The sequence below is a fragment of the Diadema antillarum genome, unplaced genomic scaffold (assembly GCF_040938485.1).
Source record: "Diadema antillarum isolate AM-2024a unplaced genomic scaffold, OU_Dant_1.0 scf00000110, whole genome shotgun sequence".
Taxonomy (NCBI): domain Eukaryota; kingdom Metazoa; phylum Echinodermata; class Echinoidea; order Diadematoida; family Diadematidae; genus Diadema; species Diadema antillarum.
The window spans coordinates 1,127,390-1,142,543 of NW_027270999.1; the positions used below are offsets into that span (position 1 = coordinate 1,127,390).

Here is a 15,154-nt window from a genome sequence, read left to right on the forward strand (position 1 = left end):
ATGTAGTCATAACTAGTATCTCTTTGCTGTCATGAGGTCACAGCATGTAGCAGCTTGTCCTGACTGTCAACCAGCAAACACAGGTTAAAAGTTTGAAAACTAACTTCATTGAATAGAGAAAAACATAGGACTTAAGTCACTTTGAATTAATGAAATTAATTGACTTAGGCAAATAAATTGAGTAATTTCGACATGGACAACTAACAGTTCAAACTGATGGAAATGATGAGAGACAAGAGATATGGATGATAGTGAATACAAAGGAGAAAAACAATAAATATTGTGGAGATGACATCATTACTGTACTGACCTGAGATTTCAGACTTGTTCTCTTCCACTGCTGGCTGTACTTGAATGCTTACAGCTCCCGTGTGGTACAGGAAATGAGAAACAGCCTTTTGGTCTATAATACGTAAAGATATCAAGAGACAGTGACAGAAGCATGAATTAATTCATTTCTGTCAGATTAATAATGTTAAGGCTGAAACTTTGCAGCAGAAATCACTGTATTAATTCATCACTGATTTTACGACTCCGTGCAAAACCTTACATTACATGGCAATCATAAGCACTTTGCTTTTATACATGCTTTGCTGCAAAAAGTTCAGTGGGCACAAAGTTTGTACATATACTGCAACATAAGTCAACCTTGTAGACACTTGAAAAGCACACTACTTACACTGGCTAAAATATCAGTAAGACAAGCGTCACATTTGAGATGGTTCTAGAATGGAAATTTAATAAGACAGATGTTTTTAACTTCATGAAAGAAACTTCTCAAATATAGAAGCATGAAGGTAAGTAGGTTTTTGTTTGTGTGGGTGTATTTTTTTTTAGTGCTGCAGTTTCCTTTTTCAAGGATAACTTGTGTCTGTGAATATATGAATATGACTTCACGTTTTCTTTGTATGTAAAATTTTCCCTTGACTTTGCTAATTTTTGAACTTACATGAAATCAACTGAGGCAAGGTTGACAATATATTACACATACGTTGAACTTGCATTAATGCTTTTTACGAGTACTAAGCCATAAGACACAAAACACATTTAAGCAACATAATGCATTACCAATGATACCGTTATGTAAACCAATTTCAGCGTATCAGGGCAATTACCCCCAAGGGCAATACCCCCTAGGCTAAATACTGGTTAGTGTAAGGTTAGAGTAAGACTAGGGTTAGGGTTAGGTTTAGGATTAGGATTAGGGTTAGGGTCAGGTGAATAATTTGCTAGTATTACATTCAAGAAATGAAAAGGAAAGGGAGTGTTTCGATGGGGAAAGTACAAATCCAACATTCAGTAATATTGTTGATTTGAGGCAGCACTTGCACAAGAACCAGACTGAGACCAGATTTTTACCCAGGTAACTCCTCAATTGGTCAAATGATCACCAAATTGCAATTTTGTCTCCCCATAAAGTGCATTATGTTTTTGTTTTTTGTTTTGTTTTGTTTTGTGTTTTCCATCCAGGGATCCCTGGAATAACAGAAGGCAACAAGGTCACTCACCTTTGTCAGATGCATTGTGGGCCAACAAGCGTTCACCCACTGCCTTGCTCTCTGACATGAATAGTTCTGCAATGGAGTTGTGATCTGCAATCCTGAGAAGGAGCTCCCAGATATTGAGGGCTTCTGCATATGAAACAAAGTCATTTAAAAATAGTTAGTTCAGTTTTAATAAGCATGATTGTTGTTGTTGGTTTTTTTTATAACCACATACTGTTCATTGAAAGATCTTCTCCCGGTTGGTACTAGACCGATGGTATCTGCCTCTTCTTGTTGGGCTTCCTATGTAACATCGGTAGGTCCTGCATCATGTAATATGGTCAGTCCCCGAGTAAATGTCTACTTGGGGGGTTGACCATGTTACATGTCCCAACATTGAATGTTCAAGAAGCCCAAAAAGAAGAGAAAGGTATCACTGGTATAAGTTAGTATCGAATGTACAGTTAACAAGAAGCCTTGCTAAATCCAGAAAAGACCCACTATTAAAAATTTAGAAATACATCAAACACCAATGTAGAGAATCACCTATAACAAACTAGAAATTAGACATAGCCCACAAAATGTAGTAACCCCCAATAATGTAGAAAAAATTCTAAAATATTATCCACAAATGTACAAACAGTACAACTGTTTTTAGCTTGTTAATGTAGGTATACCTACCTACCTGAAGTAGGCCTATCCCAAGTGTGTGGCAGCATGCAGTGTGTGCACAGATTGGTGGTATGCATTGAACATGGTGTGCTGTATGCCTGTGTAATTGTGCATGCATGCATGTGTGTGTTTGTGATGGGGGGGGGGGGGGGGGGGGGATTGTCATACATTTAAAAAGTGATGGTATTTTATGCAATTGGTATGAAGCAGATTGTATGCATGACAAATACAATAACATACTGTAAAACGAGGAATATTTGCGTGCACTTTAATTTCGCGAGCGCCAAGATTCGCGAAATTAAAATGCCCGCGAAAGTCCATGTTTACACTATGTGCATTGAACGCCAGTGGCATTTCGCGAAAATTTCATGCCACGAAAAAGGCTGCCGGCTCCAATTCGCGAAAAATTCATGCCGCGAAGAACTTTTACAGTACCGGTACCCGGTATATGTTTCCAACTCTGTGGGCAAATTATTACTTTAACTCAAAAACATGTAATGAAAGTTATCTAAAACCAAAAATGTCTACATATTTGCAACACTCGCTAACGTTGACAACATAACATTAACAAGTATAGAAATAAAGACTTCGTGTATTGCTGCTTGCTTGCTTTTTTTTTGAGGGGGGGGGGGTGTTTCAATTCCCTCCCTTTTAAGTTAACTTTCATTGCATGTCTAACCCACTTTTCTTGCGATTAGAATCAACATAGGGCCTACAATGTAGATGGTTCTACTTGAAAGATTTCAGACTAATGTTGAGGTGATCAATAGATCAGGATTTGCGACCGACCAATGCATCAAGGTTAGAGATTGACATTTTAATTTACACACTTTGAGTTTTAGGTAGGATTTAAGAGTTTCAGACTCCTTTTGTTAGACGACAGAGAAACTAGAGTTTCCACCAGGCAGCAATATTAAAACCCCATTGAACTTGGACCCTACATATTTTGTGGTTGAAAATTCCTTCATTATTTTTTTTAGCATGGTGACTAACATAATAACAAGACAAGAGATGGTTTTTCCTATCTATGGTTTCTTAGCCTAACCAGACCGCTGTGCTTTGCACAGCGGTCTGACATGTATTAGTGTTCAAACGTTGTAAACGACCATCACTATTGACGGCAAAATCACATAAAATGCCTTTTATTTTGTTTGATTTTGAGAGTAAGATAATTTTTACCTCTCACCTACGGCGTATTTTCCTGATGGTTGAGTTGAATTCGGCGTTTTGTTGGTATCCAGACCTTACTGTTGAATTTTTCGGAGTAGATTGTGCGGTGGCATCTTTTCCTTCGAGAGCTTCACAAAATCAACAATCTACCACACATGCGCAACCGGAAGTGGTTGCGTTTTACGTACGCCCGTGTGTTTTATGTGTTACGTACGTAAAGCTACAGCACTCGTATCCGCGTGTGCTGCGCCGGCAATGATTTGCCCTTTTTATGGGTCACCCCGACTAGCTCATCACTTCCGCCCCGACTGAAGCAATACGGACGTTTACAGACCTGACTTTAGCCACGGATTTCGGTGAGCTTTAGACGTAATTAAACAAAAAATTGCATACCGATTATTGAATGATTATCATAGATTCTAGATTACGGTGATTCCTCATATTTTAGTTTTCCACGATTAATAGAGATATTCATGAAGGAAACGTACACCCACCGCTGAAAAAATAACGTCTGTGAAGGAATAGACAGTGGCTGCGTGTAGTTAATGGTTTCTACAAAAAACATTAAGATTGTTGTTACTACAATGTAGCTATGTTAGAATCTTAACTACGATCTAGAAACAACATCACATGATTTGTGCATTGTGGGCGATTCCTAATCCTACTTAAACACAGGCCTCGAATTAACTGACGGCCACCGACGGCCATGGCCTTCGGTGCCCCTCTCGTTGGCAGCAATGCCTTTTGTTTTTTTATCAAAGTTACGGCCAAAAAAAAGTGCCCTTTTTCTTGGGGCCGTGGTGCCCTTTTAGAATGAAAGTTATTATTTATGACGTATGATATGCCCTTTCTCAAAGTCTCTTTAATAAGCTTGAACAACTTTCCTGATCTCAAATATCATACCTTCAGTTCACTCGCGTCCCGATATATCTGATTCAAACTCAAACTTCAAAGTATCTTTCCGAGATACGAGACGACGTGTACGCACATGTACGCCCGACCGGCTTTTACTGTCCCGACTGCCTCCGCAGTGCAGCGGCCGCGAGTATGTACTAGCTAGGCAGCGCATATTCAGATAGAGTAGTAATGAGTGAACTCCAAGTTCACCAAGAAAAAAGAAAAATCCCACGATGCCAAGGTGTGCCAGACTGGGGAATGGGGAGGGGTGGAGAGAGAGAGACCAATCAACATAAGAAACCGCGCATACTGGCGCATTCTTGGAGGTCATGAACTGTCTGTCACAGACTAATCATACTGCAATCTACACGCGTGCAAATTCCTTTGCCTTGTGGTTAGTTTTGCCAGCCAGCTGTCGGAATGTGCTTTGAAGTTTCATGGCAGCCTGGCCTGGCTGGCCTGAAAGGGTGTCGAGTTTCAATCAATACCTACTGTTCTTTTATTCCTGTTTTAAAAAATGTCGTTTCACCTGATAGAAACGCGGAGATCGGGAATGTGTTACAGCTGTAGGGAAGAGGTTTTTGCTGTGTGTTGCACTTTGTGTGTGTGTGTGTGTGTGTTTGTTTTTCTCGGTTTGGTTTTCTTCTTTCTTTTTCATAAACACCAAACATGCCCTTTCCAATGTGGCCTTGGTGCCCCTCTGACTGACTTAAGTGCCCTGGCCTCTTGGAAAAAGTGCCCTTTTCTGAATGGCCTTGCCCCTCCAAAATCCTATTTCGAGGCCTGTAAACAGAATATGGTTGATCGACTTTCTTTTACATTATCAGGGCGTATATTTGTGGGTTTAACGGGCCACTTAACAAGGGACAGAGTTATCGGTCTAACACTAACAGTTAGCTCGGCACCTTCTTGCCAGCAATTGGTGCTTGGTATGGTGCAGCTGCTGGTGATGGTGGAACGCATGTAAATTTATGCACTCTACATCTCACTACACGCCGCTGCTCCAGCGGACACGACAGCATACGGTCCCGGACGAGCGCCCCGGGCGGCCTCGGCGGCGCGATGCATGAGCCGGTACCATCTACGGCACGTCGTCCGCCTGTTTAACATATTTTTAGAGGTTGGGGTATCGTCAGGCGTTTTACGTGAATACTCACCATCTCCCTGTTCCATTGGATTCGACATTACTTTTTCTTCTGTACAGCACCGAACTCCAGTAGAATCTACATTATTTCAGTAGCGTTGTGGTCTCCATTTCCTGCCGAGGGTTCGTACAATAGAATCTTGTACGTGTACGTACAGTGTGTGGTACAGTGATTAGTGCAGCGCCCTCTGTTGTTACGTTCAGTTTGGATGCGACTACTCGTAGATGACTGATGGGAAGTTCGCGGTGCACATTCAAAATGAAAACACCCCTCCCCCCCCCCCCCGAAAAATTGAAAGTAATTTCAATGTAAATTTGAGAAAAACTGGGTGCATTGGGTACATCCCTGAAACTTCACCCTTCTCGCATGACCTCTCAAACAAACTACATGTACATTCACCATGCGAAAGCATTACATTACATCAAGGTGAACTGGTTAATGTGATAGGTCTGTGGATGAACTTGAAGAGAGAGAGAAACGAAAAAACAACATCGTAATCTATGGGGTCCCAGAATCCGATAGTAACCTGCGTAATGAGAGGCAACAAGATGACATTGCATCTGTAAGAGACATTCTCAACTCAGGAGTAAAGGTTGTAGATGCTAACTTCACCAAGGTTCGTAGACTAGGTAGATGGTCTCCAGACAAAGCCAGAGCCCTACTTGTTGAATTGGCAGACGAAAACAGCCAAGTGAAATAGAGTGAAATCCTGAGGAATGCAAAACACCTCCGCAAGACTACAAAATGGAAAAACACATACATATCTCCCGACCTGACGCTTCAGCAGAGAGAGGAGAGGAAATTCCTGAGAGAGGAACTATACGTAGGAGAAGAGAAAATGGTGAAACCAACTTGAAAATCTACAAAGGAAGAATCTCCAAATCTTCACCGCTGACCAGAACAGAACAGAAACTCGCAGGAGAACCTACAACTACAACTAGAGATCATACAGGATACTCTGTATATATCAACAGACCAAACCAGACCATCTGGCTCTTCAAACAATCCCACTTCTGAGACAAAGGAAAGGAAGGCTGGAAAATCCCTCCACACCAGAGGTCCCAAACAAGAAACAGCCAAAGGCTACACCATATCAGAGGAGGAGAGTGAAGAGAGGAAGGAGTACGAATCCGACCAGTGACTACATGTTAAATTTCTCTATAGTAATGTTGATTCTCTGTTAAACAAGAGAAATGAATTACTATGCAGAATAGAAGTTGAGAAACCAGCAATTATCGCATTAACAGAGATATGCCCTAAATTTTCCAGAACAGACGTGGAGGAAGTAGAATACAGTATACCAGGATTTGATATGTTTCTGGCAGATGTGGAACTTCGGAAGAGAGGGGTACCCGGTAGTAATCTACGTGAGAGCAGAACTTAATGCCAGCATGGTTACAATACATGGAGACAAATTCCTTGAAAGCGTCTGGTGTAATATCCGGCCATCATCAAGTGAGCACAGTATACTTATAGGATGTATATACCGGAGTCCCAATAGCAAGACTGAGAATAATGAAGCTCTGCTTAGTTTATTGCATACTATTGACAAGCTGCATTTTTCTCACACTTTACTGGTTGGAGATTTCAACCTCCCCCATATATCACGTGGAATCCTCCAGAGACTTCAGATTCTATGGAAATGCAGTTACAGATTTATAGAATGTATTGAGGACTTGTACTACAGTCAATTGATCACTGAACCTACTCGTACTCGACTCAGGGAAGGACAGGCGAGTAATACACTGGACCTTTTACTATCAAATCAGCCTGAAATGATTAACAACATACAGTTGAAGGCCCCATTAGGTAAGAGTGATCACCTGACTGTTATTTTTGAGCTGATAACAACTGTAAAAGAAGACAGGAGGAGATCTCCCCGATATGCCTACTACAAAGGAAAATATGATCAGATGAGGAAGTTCACTGAAGACAATAGATTATTCGATGTGATTTATCATCTTAACCATGTAGAGGAGAAGTATTTATTTACTTTTATGAACATCATTAAAAAACTGTCTGAGGAGTTCGTACCGGCGATTCCTGCCTCTAGGAAGCCAAGGCCTTTATGGATGAATGCGGAAGTAAAAAGATGCATTAAAGAAAAACACAAAGCATGGAATGTGTACCAGAAGGATAGATGCAAGGGAAGGAGTACTCTAGAATCAAAGGCAGTGTATGCTAGAAGGAGGAATGAAGCCACAAGAATGATTAATTACGATAAACGTGAATTTGAACGGAAGCTTACATCAGAAGTTCAACTTAACACAAAGAGTTTTTGGAGATATATTCATAGTAAGACAAAGTCTAAGTCAAGCATCCCTGCTTTAAAAAGAGATGATGGTACGCTAGCGGAAAGTAATGAAGAAAAGTCACAAGTGTTAAATGACTACTTTAGTTCAGTTTTTACCAGGGAAGATATTCATGATGTTCCAGATTTTGGTGACAGACTCTTTACAGAACCTTTAGACGATATGGAAGTAGACGTCTCAGATGTACTGAAGGTTATCCGAAATCTGGATTACGACAAGTCTCCCGGACCAGATGAAGTTCACGTTAGGATACTGAAGGAATTACAAGAGGCCGTAGCGCCAGTATTGACAGATATTTTTAATACATCATTAAATACAGGCCAGGTACCAGTAATGTGGAAATCTGCTAACGTGGTCCCAATTCATAAGAAAGGTCCAAAATGTGAAGCAGAGAATTATCGACCTGTGAGTCTTACCAGTGCTGTCTGTAAAATAATGGAAACACTCATAAGGGATTCATTAATGGCTCATCTTGAAAACGACGATTTGTTAACACTTCATCAACATGGATTCAGAAGAGGCAGATCCTGCGCCACACAACTACTTGAAGTAACAAATGACTGGAGTGCTGCTCTTGATGTTAAAGACATAGTCGATTGTATTTATTTAGACTATCGCAAGGCTTTTGACAGTGTACCACATACAAGACTACTCAAGAAAATTTATGGATATGGAATCAGAGGGAAAATTTGGAACTGGATGAAAGCATTTCTCCTTGAACGCACTCAACGAGTAGTAGTAGAAGGAGCCAGTTCACAAGAAAGTACAGTAACCAGTGGAATTCCACAGGGAAGTGTTTTAGGCCCAATATTATTTATCATATTCATTAACGACCTACCTGAGATTATATCTACAAATTCCACAGTTAAATTGTTCGCCGATGACACCAAATTGTATGCTGCACGACATGAAGAGTCTGATAATAACAATCTGCAGGAGGATCTGTATAAACTCACAACATGGGCCAAAGACTGGCAGTTATCCTTCAATCAAAAGAAATGTAAAGTAATGTATTTTGGAAAGAGAAATCCTGGATTGAGTTATTACCTAAACCCTGATGATGCATCTGAACTTTTGACAGTTTCTCATGAGAATGACTTTGGAGTAATATTCGACAGCAGCCTGCAATTCTCTAACCATGTCAACAGAGTATGCGCCAAGGCAAATAGACTGTTGGGATTAATCAGGAGGTCCTTTTCTAATATGGATGCTAGAGGTTTAGTTCAATTATACAAGTCAAATTCGACCATCCCTGGAATATCGCAGTAGTGTATGGCTTCCATGCCTAAAGAGGGACATTGACAAACTGGAAAAAGTACAGAGAAGAGCAACAAAGCTGCTACCTGGTCTGAGAGATCTGAGCTACACAGAACGACTGAGGAGACTGGGTCTCCCAACATTGTCATATAGGAGACACAGAGCAGATATGATCCAGACATATAAGATCCTGAATGGCCTAGACGACCTGCATAGCTCAGATTTCTTCCAGCAATATACACATTCCAGGACATGAGGTCACTCACTCAAGCTCAGAAAACCCTACGCAAACTCAAATGTAAGACAAAGGAATTTCTCACACCGAGTAGTCAATTTATGGAACAGCCTACCATCTGAAGTCATCAATAGCAGCAGCATCAATACCTTCAAATCAAATCTGGAAAAGTCATGGAAACATCAGTTCAACTGTTATGACCCGGATACTATATTCCCATGATGCTCCCGCCCTACGCATGCGAATAGTAGAGCAAATAACAATTGCAGCAAGTTTCAAGAGGATGCAGAGGGGCAAATAAGTCCAGTATACTTTATGCCCAACATCAAGGTAAATCAAGGTAAAAATGTACATGCAGCCTTATCTGTGCGCAGTTATAGTAACCATATATTCTCCATTAATATTGTAGCATCTATCTCTTTCCAACTTATTCTCTCTGTAATGCACATATTTCCTCTTTCTACTCTGCATCTCTCTCTCCTTCTGATATTATTCTCAATGTTTCCTTTCTTGTTAGACATTTGTTTTCTCCATTACTGTAAAAGTAGAAATTTTCGTTCATTTCGCACAACCGGAAAATAGCGCGAAAATTAAAGCACGCAAATATTTTTGCTTGTCATTATGTTCCTATGCGTGATGTCTTGATTACACGGATTTAAAAACACGCGAAACTCTTCTTACCCGGCCAAGCGCGAAAAATTAGTCGCGAAAATATCCACTTTTACAGTAATTGGTTTCCTGTTAAAAAGCCAATTACACTAGCATGCATCTAGCTTCAAAATGCTCTTTTTGTTTGTGTTTACGTAACAGCAAACGAGTATCAGAATGCTTTTTTAAACATTTTTTTTTCCTGATGAAGATTGCATCACAGTGTAGGCCTACAACAAATCAACCAGATCAAAATGATTATAAATGATCAATGACAGAATACCGGTACCAAAAAAGATAAAAACAAAAGCACCCCCTCGTCCCCCGAAAGCAGCTTGCAAGATTGAGCCTTGGCAAAAGGGAATTTGCAAAAACATATAAAAAAGGGACCATGGAGGATCTCCAAATCACACCATAGATGACCCCTGGAACCTTAAGCGGCTAGGTGACTGATCAACTTGCTCTATATTGGCTACAGTACAGAAGGCAGATCCCATCATTGCGAAGTTGGAGGTTTATAGTGTATGCAGTGTGATAATGTACAGTAGTTTGATCACGTAATGATGACTCTATAGAATAAGTACTGTATACTATTACAGCATGCCACACACACATTCAACACTAAACAACCTATCATACAACACAGTGTAGCGGAGACCTAAACATAAAAAGATCTGCCATATATGGTATACCTGTATCTCCCTTTTCTGTTATACATGTAAATAACAACTGTAACACCATTGGTGTCTTAATTCCAACCAACCACCAATCCGGGCCACTGATACGCCTACAACAGAACATGTAAGGTGGGGGGGGGGGGGGAACAAACAAACAAAAAAATGACAATTAACACTTTCAAATTCAAATTCAAATTTATTTCACATGCTAAAAAGAAACATCACGTTCACAACAGAACAGAAGAGAAATATGTACAAACATAGCACGTGAGGGATCAGTATAAAGGCCATATGAAGCCTATCGAGACCGATTCCCTTACAAACAATAAATAGGACGCAATTTCATCAAATACACATTAACGAATAAAAACAACAAAGAAACATCACAACAATAAAATAGGGGGAAAAAGTGGCAAAATTATTACAGTACTTACTTAATTGCACTTTGGATTAAAAACATTAAGTACGTTTAAAACATGACAGTGTTGGACTCTCTTTAATAAAAGCTTGTAACTCATTCCCGCATTTTGCTCCAGTGTATCTAATTGTGGTCTTTGAGTACTTATATCTGTAAAAAGGTAAACATATCTCAACATATGGGTATACACTAACCCCAGAAGCCCACCATTCAAATACCCTTCACCACTGACAATTACCAGTGGCGGTTCCAGAAGGTGCGCACTGGGTGCGCGCCCCCTCGTTATTTTTTGTTAAAACAAAAGAGAAAATAAGAAAAAAATGAGATGAAACCCACAAGTAGCACCAAAAATATTCCTCGCGTCATCTCCCCCCTCTATGAAATTCCAGGATCTGCCCTTGGTTACCTTTCACATCATTTCACTTCCTTTCCATACTGGTACTGGTACCATGTGATCGCAATACATGTATATGGAATCTCCACCGCACATGCATGTACAATATATGTACACTGTATCATGTCACTCAATTTGCAACCACATTACAAAGAAAGAAACAAATTTTGTCCTGTATCTTCAGATTTTTTTTTTATTGCTATTAACTGTCCTGAAAAGTTTTGATCATTCAGTTCTTTTACATTTCATTTACATGAACTAAGGAATGAGTTCATCAGAACTCATTCTTTTTCCCACATTGGACCAAAAGCTTAGAACGATATCCTTGTTACTGTTTTTCAGTCATCCTCAGTGGAATCATTTAAAGGGGAAATCCAGTCCAAATTTAAATCAGTCTCACAGGAAAACTTGAGAATGACAGAAGGAACGGATGATTCAATTTTGATAGTTATCTGGGAATTTTTATGGATTCCATGAAGGATTTTTGATATTTTGGCAGGTAGGGCCAATGAACTTGGGAGTTCAAGCTGCACTTATTTAAAGTTTGCATACATGCACTAAAGTATTTGCTCTACTTTTTTGCCAGGTCGGCGAGGTGCCATGCAGCTGAAAGTTGATGATGTAACAAAAGGCTTCTACTTATATATATATATATATATATATATATATATATCACATTGGGAAATTAGGCAATTTTTAGCATGCATTTACGTGTATGAGTGGAAATCACTAATCTCTATGGAAGAACAAGATCGGTGGTGGAAATGAGCTGCTTGGCGGAGGCCTGCGCTCTCAGAGTGCTTCTCTATTTATCATCATCATCATTCTTATTATGATCATTATTATTATTACTATCATAATAGCAATCAGTTCTTATTATCTTCTCATATTAACATATGCCAATTTTAGTGAGGACATACCCCCTACAGGGTATACGTGTACAATGTATTCATATGGTTTCCATAAATGCAATGCACTTCTACACATTGGACAGTGCAAAGATTTTGAGTGCAGTTGAACTTGACATCAATGACTGATATGTCCATAAATGACAATCAATATAATGAATTACACACAAACACATCGATGTGTTGGCTCAGTGAGTAGAGCGGCTGCCCTCACAATCGGGAGGTCGTGGGTTCAAACCCCGGCCGCGTCATACCAAAAGACGTTAAAAGATGGGAGTTGCTGCTACCTTGTTCGCCGTTCAACAGTTGAAAAGTTAGAGCAATGTCGATCTGGCGCTGCTCAGTGGCTGCCGGGCCCACGATCAATTGGGCAAAATGAATTTCCATTCTTGGACAATAAAATTTGGAGTTTATATCCAAAACAATTATTATTAACAGAAAATGTAATGTAAATTTCAACTTAATCCTCAAAGATGGTAGTTTTCTTCTGTTATAGTGAAATTACCAGATACCTGTTGGTTCTGATTTTGGTACCGGAATTTTTATTTCGTCAGTCACTGCCGAGTGCATAATAAGAAGAGTGCATTGTACTCATTCTCCTAGGAACAATAAGACATTGGATGAGCGAAAAATATAGTCTTATTTGAAGCTCCATGAGTTCTGATTTTTGCCCAATGCAATAGTGCATGCAAAAAAAAAACAAAAAAAAAAACAAAAACAAAACCTGGCTGAGTCGACTTTGCAGTCTGATATACATGTACATCATATTGGGCGAGTCAAAGAATAGATCTACAAAAGTCCTCGTCCCCTAAAATCCTGATACAGTGCACTCCCGTTACAACGAACACAGTTATAACGAAATTTCGTTATAACGAAGTAAATTGTCTGGTCCCAAAATTATCACCATTAAAGTCTACGGTGCAAAATTCGCTTATAACGAACATGGTTATGAAGAAATTTCCGTTACAACGAAGTCTTTTCCGAGCGCCACAAACAAAGAAAAACAAAAGAATTGTGCTCTGTTATAACGAAATACGAATTGCTTTCGAAAATAAGTAGCGGAACAAGCATATAGCGTCTCTGCATGGGTGAACGCTTCACACCACTGTGTGTTCGCTCCTTGTGTCACGCAGTTTCTGAGGGGAACTTGCGTTTGTTATTGTAATACAGTTATCCCGTCACATTTCACATAGCTTTCCAGTGTATGATGAGTATTCAGTAAACAGAATATGATATATATATATACATGGTTTCCTTGTTTTCATTATACATGTATATTGTATTTGTTCGGTTATAACGAAAGAAAACTGCCTGTCCTGAGCATTTCATTAAAACGGGAGTGCACTGTAATAGGTTCACATGAGCCAAAGGGCGTTACCGCATTCAAATCTGACAGGGCATGTGCACGTCCGCAATGACACATCATGAATGGTGGAAACGATGAAAACCAAATGAGTTTTTCTCTGGGTGTGTGCTACTGTGTCAGTGTGAATGCATCATCAGATGCATTGTTAATCCAAACACCCAGAGTAAAACACGAGTATGGTGATCGTGCTTTTTCCGTTATGGGACCAAAATTGTGGAATCAGTTACCTCTACAGTTAAGGGAACTGTCATCTACAGAGTCATTCAAATCCAAACTTAAAACTTATCTGTTCTTTTCATACTGAGGACTGTAATTGCTGTATGTCATTAATATTGGATCAATATTGTATTTTAATTGGTAGATGTTGTATTCTTTATTTGGTATATATTTGTTTTTGTCTACCATTTTCTTCTTTATTGTTTGAATATGTATATGCATGTAAATATATATCTTTTTATTTTTGAAGCGCCATGAGCACTGAAAAGTGGACCTGTGCGCTATACAAGTAGCCACTATTATTATTATTATCATTATTATTATTATTATTATTATTATTATTATTATTAATAGGTTCACAGATACTAAACGGAAGCAATAAGATAATGTATAATATGTACTGTACATATGCAAAGGCAGGCCTACCGAGTTTAAGTACACTGAATCATTTCAAAGGAATTGTAGAAAATGTGTTGTTTCAGCATCAAAACGCAAAAGCATAAGAGAAAATAGTTTGTAACATGCAGAGATATGAGGGCAGTGGTGAATTCTAGAATCTGACCATGGCAAAAGACGTCCGATCTTAAAGGGTGTGTACAGTTCTGGTCGAGGTGTAGATTTAGCTTTTAACATTTTGCGAGATATTCAGAAACCACTCTATGAGATGTAAGGGGGAATGCAGTTCTAAGGGGTATCAAAAGTTTATTCGATGAAAATCGGTTTTGAAATGGCTGAGATATCCAAAAACAAGGTGAAACAAAGAGATCCTAATAAAGTTGTGGCATGTCGCCTTTTATTATTAGCACTTTTTGGGATATCTCAGCCATTTGAAAATCAATTTTCATCAAATAAATGTTGAATCCTTCTTAAAATTACATGCTCTTTCATATTTGATAAGAGGCTTTTCATTATCTCACTTAGGAATGTTCAAAACCTGAATCCCTACCTCAACCAGTACTGTACAGTCCCTTTAAGTGTGTGGGTAACAACAAGTTTATCGGTGCAGCCTGGTCTAGTTACTTGCAACAAGATCCTGGGGGTCATGGGCTCACCTGAGTATCTCAAATTAACCATCCACACATTTTTTTATACAACATGCCCATTTGAACAAATTAAGATCCTATCCCTCTAGGGATTCTACCTGCTTAATTTGGTAAAACTCCATCAAGGCATTTTTAAGATGATAATCAATATCTTAACTATTAAGATCCCATTTAAACCCACCATCTCTACAGGGCACCCCTGGATCCACCATATAAACAAACTTCAAAATCTGAAAATGCAGTCATCAATGTAGGGTCTGCTAAATCATAGTACAATGTACGTGTATTAACTTATCTCTACCAATTCTGGTT

At 39.3% G+C, this 15,154-nt stretch overlaps 1 long non-coding RNA gene across 1 annotated transcript; it reads right to left on the reverse strand.

The window, feature by feature from the left end:
• Positions 1 to 329: 329 nt before the first annotated feature.
• On the reverse strand, positions 330 to 5,465 carry LOC139719406 (uncharacterized). Its single transcript, XR_011710104.1, has 3 exons — positions 5,381 to 5,465; positions 1,509 to 1,631; positions 330 to 403 (listed from the first exon to the last, which is right to left on the reverse strand). It is a non-coding gene; the product is annotated as an uncharacterized lncRNA (long non-coding RNA).
• Between the last annotated feature and the right edge of the window lie 9,689 nt (positions 5,466 to 15,154).